The following is an 8,387-nucleotide window of genomic DNA, read 5'->3' as shown; positions in this document are numbered from 1 at the left end:
AGCAAAGTTGCTGGAGGAGCTGGGAAGAGGAGATGGTGGTGCGGTTGTCGGTGGAGACTACAACGCTGCGTCTCCATTGGACATTGATGTTGAGGATCTTGGAGATTCTCAGGTTCCTGAGAGTTCTCAAGCTCCTGAGAAATCTCAGGCTCCAGAAAGTTTCCATGTTCCTGTTCAGGAACATGATATTTCTCAGAAGCCTGAGATTTCTCAGGTTGCTGAGGTTTCTCAGGTTCCTGAGAATTTCCATGTTCCTGAGATTTCTCAGGAGCTTGAGATTTCTCAGGCTGCTGAGGTTTCTCAGGTTCCTGAGAGTACTCAGGATCCTGAGAATTTCCATGTTCCTGAGATTTCTCAGGTTGCTGAGGTTTCTGAGGTTCCTGAGAGTTCTCAGGATCCTGAGAATTTCCATGTTCCTGAGATTTCTCAGGTTGTTGAGGTTTCTCAGGTTCCTGAGAGTTCTCAGGCTCCTGAGAATTTCCAGGTTCCTGAGATTTCTGATGAGTCTGAGAATTCTCAGGCTCGTGAGGACTTTATGGAACCTGAGAAATCTGAAGATCCTCAATATGCCGCGCTCATTGCCAAATCAAGTAAGTTTTTTATTTATTAATTATTTATAATAATTTATTATATTTATCATATACACATATGTATTATTATTTTATTATATTTTATTTATATTTATTTATTTATTTTATTTTAGTTATTAATCTAATTTATTTTTTTATTTGCAGTGTTTATCCGGAATTACCCCATGTGGCTCCGAGCAATCAATTTGTTGGATAAGGAGCCCGCTATCTCGGACAAGACCTGTATGAAATAGGGTCTTAGTCCCGAGGTAACTAAGGCGTACCGGAGAGTGGAGAGAAAGGTTGAAGAAGAGTTCACCTTGCCGTCGGGGACAGTGCATTTGTCGAGCACGATGGGTCTTATGCGAAGAAGTGCCCAAAATTCATTTAAAAAGGACGGCATAAATTCTAAAAATCCTTATGTCCGGGCCTTCAAATTGGTAAGTATATTAGTTTATTTTATTTTAATATATATTATTTTTAAATTATTTTTAATTTTCCTTTTTTAGCACTTAACTGACGACCAAGGAGGGCCTTCTTAATCTGAAGCAGCGTCGTGTAGTCTCGGTCGCCCTCAGCAACATCATCCCTCTATCGCAGTAGTTAATTTTTTATTTAATTGTTTTTTGTTTTGTTTTAATTGTTTTTTATTTAATTGTTTTTTGTTTTTATTTAATTGTTTTTTGTTTAATTGTTTTTTGTTTTTATTTAATTGTGTTTTGTTTTATTTTGTTTCTCAATAATTCAACTTTTTTATTTAATTTAATTTATTATTTATAGTTTTGTTTTGATTCTGTGCCAAATTTCAGGACGATAGCTCCATTATTGATTACAACACATTTATATCGTCTTAGAATTCCTCCCTGATCAAGAATATATATACTTTATATAGTCGGAAATCGATATTTCGATGTGTTACAAACGCAATGACAAACTTATTATACCCCTGTCACCATTCTATGGTGGTGGGTATAAAAACATACAGTTTGTCAAGAAAGTGTTTTGACAATGGGATAAAAATTATGTTTTATTCCAAAATTAAATATAATGAAATTTTAAAAAAAATATTTTATTATGTATTTTGCAAAGTATACATACGTACACAGAATTAAAAATTTAATAAAATATTTAATATTTCAATTATTTCTAGAATTTGAAATATTTGGCAATGTCAAAAGACTTTCTTGACATACTGTATATCAATTTCATGTAAATTTCAGTTCTTTTTATTATTAATCACCTCCTCCCACGTTCCTTGCAATATCGACAAACAACGAAGTGAATGGCTCCCTTCACCTTCCCTGAAAATTCCAAGAAAATCTTAAAACTTTCCTCCAATTCTCATTGTCTTTGTAAATTTAAAATTTTTCAATTTTTTTTTTAGTTTTTGAGGAGGTCCTCTCCCCCGACCAACTATCGAACATTGATGTAGCGGAACTCGTAACATACAAATCGGAACTCGGAACATACAAATAAACAAACAAACATAATTTGAATTATATATATATATATAGATTTTTTATTAAATTCATGGACATTTTTTAAATTTAAATGTGAAATATAATTCCCCATACAAACAAACAAACAAATAAACAAACATCATTTGAATTTTATATATATAGATATACATTTTAATTTATATACATTTACATACAAGATAAATCAAATAAAAGTTGTAGCAAATCCATGAGTCGTCAATTTTCAGTAAATCTAGCAAGCCATTGTAATGCCATGTAGTAATGCCATTTGAATATAGTTATAAATATATATATAATCATTTAATCCTCCACATGTCCATATGTGAGTCGTCAATTTTCAGTAATCCTTTATTATTATTATATAATAAAAGTAATCCTTTATTATTATTATATATATAAAATTTATTATATAAAATATAAAATTTATAGATTTTGAAAAAGTTAGTTAAACTTATAAACTTAAGAAGTATATTCGAATACGTATTGAAAATTGGCTATATCGGACCACTTTTACTTATACCCTCCATATAAACGGACCACCAGAGCCTCTGGGAGGAACAAAAGTTATCCGATTCGGTTGAAATTTGGTACGTGGTGTAAGTATAAGGTCTTTAGTTAAATATAGGCAATGGCCAATCACACAACATTTGGTCCATATCGCCAAAAATAATCTACGAAATCTGTATTTCTATAGAAATTTTTTTAATTTTTTATTTCTTAGAAAATTTTATCAAACCAAAACTAACTTGTTGAATGCGCCATTTTTGGTGGGTTAGAAACTTGGATGCCTACATAACACTACCGCCAACATCACACCAAAGGATAATTACAAACAATTAAATACACGTTCGCATGCTTTGGGCAGTTGAGAAATCATTTGTTGAGCCTCAAAAAATGGATAATATAGAAAAGAGGATTACATACACGCAGACATTTCGTGTATTTGCATGCCATGACTATAACAAAGCCTATCACTAATCCAATAATTAAAAGCTTTTACAATCTTCTTTAACAAGTAAGACGAAAGTCATTTATTATTTATCGTTTTAATAAAAAAAATAAACAAATACGAAATAGATATTGTTTTCGTTTAATATAATATAAATGAGAAAGAGAAATATGTGGTGGTGAATTAAAGCCCTTAGAACAATTGAAGAGCTTGATATAATATCGTATGGATTTATGGTTAGTCTTTAATGAACTAAATTATTATTATTATTCAACCGTCGAACGGAACGGACGTGTTTTTTAATAGCGGATAAAATCATCGTAATAAGTACCTACTACGAATTTCAAGTGTGGTGGGATATTAGGCCACCATGCAGAGAAATTCAAAGACATCCACTGGTTTTGCTAACTTCAGGGCCCAGTGGACGGGTATCGACTGGAGTTATAAATTTGGGCAATGACCAAGAGTTAGGCCCAATTAGTCGACCTGTAGACGGGTCGACAGGTGGCGACAATTTGACAAGTCGAACCTTTTCCAAGGTAACGGCATCAAAAGGAGGTAATCCCTCACGAAAGAGATTCAAGGAACGCATAAATGCTTTGTTTATCCTAAAGAAATTAGGATCAGTCGACCCAAGCACTTTGTCGGCTAAACAAAGCGATTCCTTAAAATTGGCTCAAGGAATTCTTGAGGCTGGAAAAAGGGAACGATCACCGGATGAGCTGCCATCCTCCAAAAGGGATCAACGATCGTTTGCCTCAGTTGCTAAAGACAGCCTTGTGATGGCTATCATAAATAAAGGAGCATTGGACGGTATGGTTCCAAAGCAAAAATGGGGGGAAATTGAGAATGCTTTGTCTGGCGTCTACTCACAGGTGCTGGAAAAGTTTCCCGGCCCAGATCCTCGACACCAAGAGGCTGGTTGGTATCAAGGACGATTTAAGCTAGTCGCATTTGAGGACCAGAGGTCTATAGAATGTTTTAAAGCTGCTCTGATACTAATTGGTGAAGTTTGGGACGGAGCTGCTCTAGAGTTAGTCGAGAAGAAAGACATACCGGCTAGACCAAGAGCACATGCGTGGATACCTGCAAACCCTCCTGACCCTGAATCTATTTTAAATAGACTAAAACAATGCAATCCAGATCTTCCAACAGCTGATTGGAAGGTTGGCCGTTTGGATGAAGTGGATGGGCCTACGGATCCTCCAGATAAATCTTCATCATTGTAAGGCTGCATGTGCTGCCTTAAAAGTTCTCCTGATAAAAGGGGACATAGACATAGTTCTTATTCAAGAACCATATGTTTATAGAAACAAAATATGTGAATTAAGTACTCCGGGGTTCAAACTATTGCAGTATACTGGTAATGATGTAATTCGAGCCTGTATAATTGCTAAAAACGAGCTTAACTTGTTTCTGCTTCCTTCAATGTGCAATGCAGACACTGTCGTTGCCAATTTAGAAAAAGCCAAATGCAAATATTGGGTATCTTCGGTCTATATGGGACATGACAGGGAGATGCCTCCATGTGCCGTTAAGACCTTAGTTGAGGAGTCACTGAAAACAAAGACGAAACTCATTATGGGATGCGATGCGAATGCGCATCATAGTATATGGGGAAGTAGTGATACTAATGCAAGGGGAGAGTCGCTAATAGAGTTTATTTTGCGTACTAATCTGGTAGTTTGCAACAAGGGAGATGCCCCAACCTTTGTCACTAAAAACAGGCAAGAGGTTTTGGACATCACCTTGGCCTCGCAAGAACTGAATGAAATGATATCTGAGTGGCATGTTTTAAGTGAACACAGCTTCTCAGATCATCGCTACATCAGTTTCAAATTTGATGTTCATACCACCAAGACCATATTTCCGCCAAATGTTAGGAAAGCTGACTGGAATAGGTATAGGGAATCGTTCAATATGATGATACCGGAAATACCAGAGACAAATATGAGCACTGTGCAAGTTATCGAACACGCAGTGGAGAGGATTACTAAGGCCTTCAACATTTCACTGAAAGCTGCATGCCCTAAAGGGAAGCCAAGGGGGAAAAATCGACCACCATGGTGCTCTACGGAGTTAGGTAATATGAGGAAATCGTGCAGGAAGCTCTTTAACAAAGCAAAGTCCAACAGAGCTCCTGTGGATTGGGACGCTTACAGGAAGAATCTGAGAGGATACAAGCGAGAACTGAGAAAGGCTCAGCATAACTCTTGGAATGATTACTGCAGCAGCATTGAGAATACGTCCGAGGCTTCCAGACTACGGAAGGTGCTAGCATCCACGAGCTCCGCTCCAGGTTTCATTAAAACATCGGAGGGCAATTGGACAGCGTCCAGTGAGGAGACGCTGGAGGTACTATTGGACACACATTTTCCCGGAAATCATACGGTTGAACCATGCACTGGCGGTGCCACAGTGGCTCAGCGGTCGTTTCCTATCGAGGAAATTGTATCAGAATCTAGAATAAAATGGGCGTTAAATAGCTTTGGATCATTCAAATCCCCCGGACCTGATGGAATTACTCCGGCGGAGTTAAAAGCCGTGGCTGACAGAATTATCCCCTGGTTATCGGCGATATATATAGGATGTATCAACTTAGCATATTTTAAACGAAAGTGGAGAGAATCAAAAGTCGTTTTCATACCTAAAGCGGGAAAAGCCTCTCACTCGAATGCGAAGGATTTCCGACCAATCAGCTTATCATCATTCCTACTTAAGACTCTGGAGAGGATGATAGATATTTATCTTAGAACTAGCGTCGATTCAAGTTTGCTCTCGAAACGACAACATGCATACTCGAAAGGCAGGTCTACTGAGACCGCATTACAGCTTTATTGAAAGCTCACTATATGTCAAAGAATACACAATCTTGGCATTTCTAGACATAGAAGGGGCGTTCAATAACGTCCATCCGAGCTCGATATGAAATGGACTGACAACTCTGAATGCTGATCCAGGTATACTTAGGCTGTTAGACGAACTTCGAAGGAAGAGACGCATTTCAGCCACACTAGGACAAGCAAACATACAAAGGTATGTGAACAGAGGCACTCCTCAAGGAGGAGTTCTATCACCTCTTCTTTGGAATGTTGCTACAAACGACCTTCTGGTTTCCCTAGAATAAGAAAGGATACAAGTGGTGGCATACGCAGATGATGTGGCGCTAGCAGTCAGGGGAAAATTCAACAGTTAGAGATATTATACAGAGAGTCCTTCGGATGACTGAGAAATGGGCGAAAGATAGTGGTCTTGGGTTAAATCCTGCAAAGACAGAAATAGTCATGTACTGCAAAGATCGCAAAACTCCCACGGTCAGGCCCATTTCCTTAATGGGTATTGAAATTCCCTTTAAGGAGTGTGCAAAATACCTTGGCGTTATTTTGGACAGGAAGCTGAACTTTAAGCTTAATATTGAAGAAAGGGCGAGGAAAGCAACGGTAGCTTTATACTCGTGCAAAAAGGCAATAGGGAAAAAGTGGGGACTAAAACCAAAAATTGTACATTGGCTATACACGACAGTGGTTAGACCTATAATGCTATATGGTGTTGTAGTCTGGTGGCCGGCACTTCACCAGCCGACAAGTTTAGACAAAGTTCAGCGTATGACGTGCTTGTGTATCTCAGGTGAATTCAGCAAGACAGGAACAAACTCCCGTAATGCCATACTGCATCTATTGCCTTTAGACATTTTGGCCAAACAGTCAGCTGCAACAACGGCTGTGCGGTTGCGCGAGCTATCGCTGTGGTCGGAAAAAGTTACGGTCACAGTTCGGTCCTCAAAATAATGCCAGATGTGCCTAACGTAGTGGATTACACTTTGGCGAGTCCACTTTTCGACAAAAAGTTTGAGACTCTAATTCCCAACAGTGAGGCGTGGTGTACACGGACCCCGGGGAATAAAAGATATATAGATTTCTTCACTGATGGCTCCAAATTGGATGGCCAAGTGGGTTTCGGAGTATATTCTAAAGATCTGGAACTTCGAATAGCGAAAAGATTACCTGATCACTGTAGTGTTTTTCAGGCTGAAATATCAGCAATAAGAGAAGTGGACTTGGACTCCGTGTTCCTCAACTCGAAAACGGCCATCGACTGCCGCAAATCTCTCAATGAGATGGCTGAGCAGCACAATATTCACCTTATATGGGTGCCTGGCCACAGGAGCATACCGGGGAACTGCGAAGCAGATGAGCTAGCAAGGCTAGGAACTACCTTACATATTCCAGGGGAACTAGAATCTGTTGGTGTGCCTCTGGCTACCTGCAAGCTCTTACTGCGTGAGAAGGCTGTCATGATGGCAAATGTTCGACGGGAGAATTTTAAGGGTTGTAACGACACCAAGCAAATATGGCCCCATTTAAACTTAAACCGCACACTAGATATGCTAGTGTTTTCGAGACGCCAGATATCACTCCTGATATCTGCTATAACGGGTCGCTGCCTGATAGGCGATTTTGCAAAAACTATTGGTGCGAAGTATAATGACTATTGTATGAGCTGTCATGGTGAGGAGGAAAAGGAATCAATAAAACACCTCTTGTGTGAGTGTCCTGCATTTTGTGTAAGGCGTAAGCAAATTTTAGGGGCATATAGCTTCAGATTACTAGCGGACCTGGAAAACGTTAACTTAAGCAGTCTGCTAATGTTTTTGGAGCAATCTGGTTGGTTCAACAGGAGAAAATAATCGAGAAGGTTCAACGGTTAAAACTAGAAGTGCCCATATGTAATAGGTACTTTTAGTTAATGTGGTATCACAATGGACTGAATAGTCTAAGTGAGCCTGAATCTTAATCGGGCTGCCACTTTAACCTAACCTAACCTAACCTAATGAACTAAATGTAGCAACATTTTTATATATTTTTTATGAGTTACGTCAATGTACCAAGGCCAAAGGGCTAATTTGGAACAATATCAGTATCAGTAATTATAAGTCCATATGATAGGAACAATTTAAATGTGTAAAGAGGAGAGCAGCAAGTGCAAGAAAGAGATACATATAAAAAAATTTGGTATTGTATATCTAATTAGAAACTGGCACTGGTTCAACAAGGGCTGTGGAGGCGGAGTCTGAAGATTTTGCTGGAGATGGAGTATCAAAAATTTTGCTCGACTCAGACTCTGGCTAAACTAAATTTTTTAAAACACTTCATATTTTTGTAAGTAAACACATTTGTACGAAAATTAGTTTCCATTGCGTTATTCATTCGAGCAATGTACGGCACGACAGTAAATGAAAATCAACTTCCAATTACGGAGATAATTTTATGTTTCCTAGAATGTTAGCAGATGGGCCGAATCGATTCATTTTAATGCCCATATAAATTTATTTGAAATATTGACAGAAACTTTTTTCAAAGTTGTTATTATAGAAAATTTTGTCAAAATTTT

Source organism: Haematobia irritans, chromosome 3 (assembly GCF_050003625.1).
Source record: "Haematobia irritans isolate KBUSLIRL chromosome 3, ASM5000362v1, whole genome shotgun sequence".
NCBI lineage: Eukaryota > Metazoa > Arthropoda > Insecta > Diptera > Muscidae > Haematobia > Haematobia irritans.
This window is presented reverse-complemented; position numbering follows the sequence as displayed.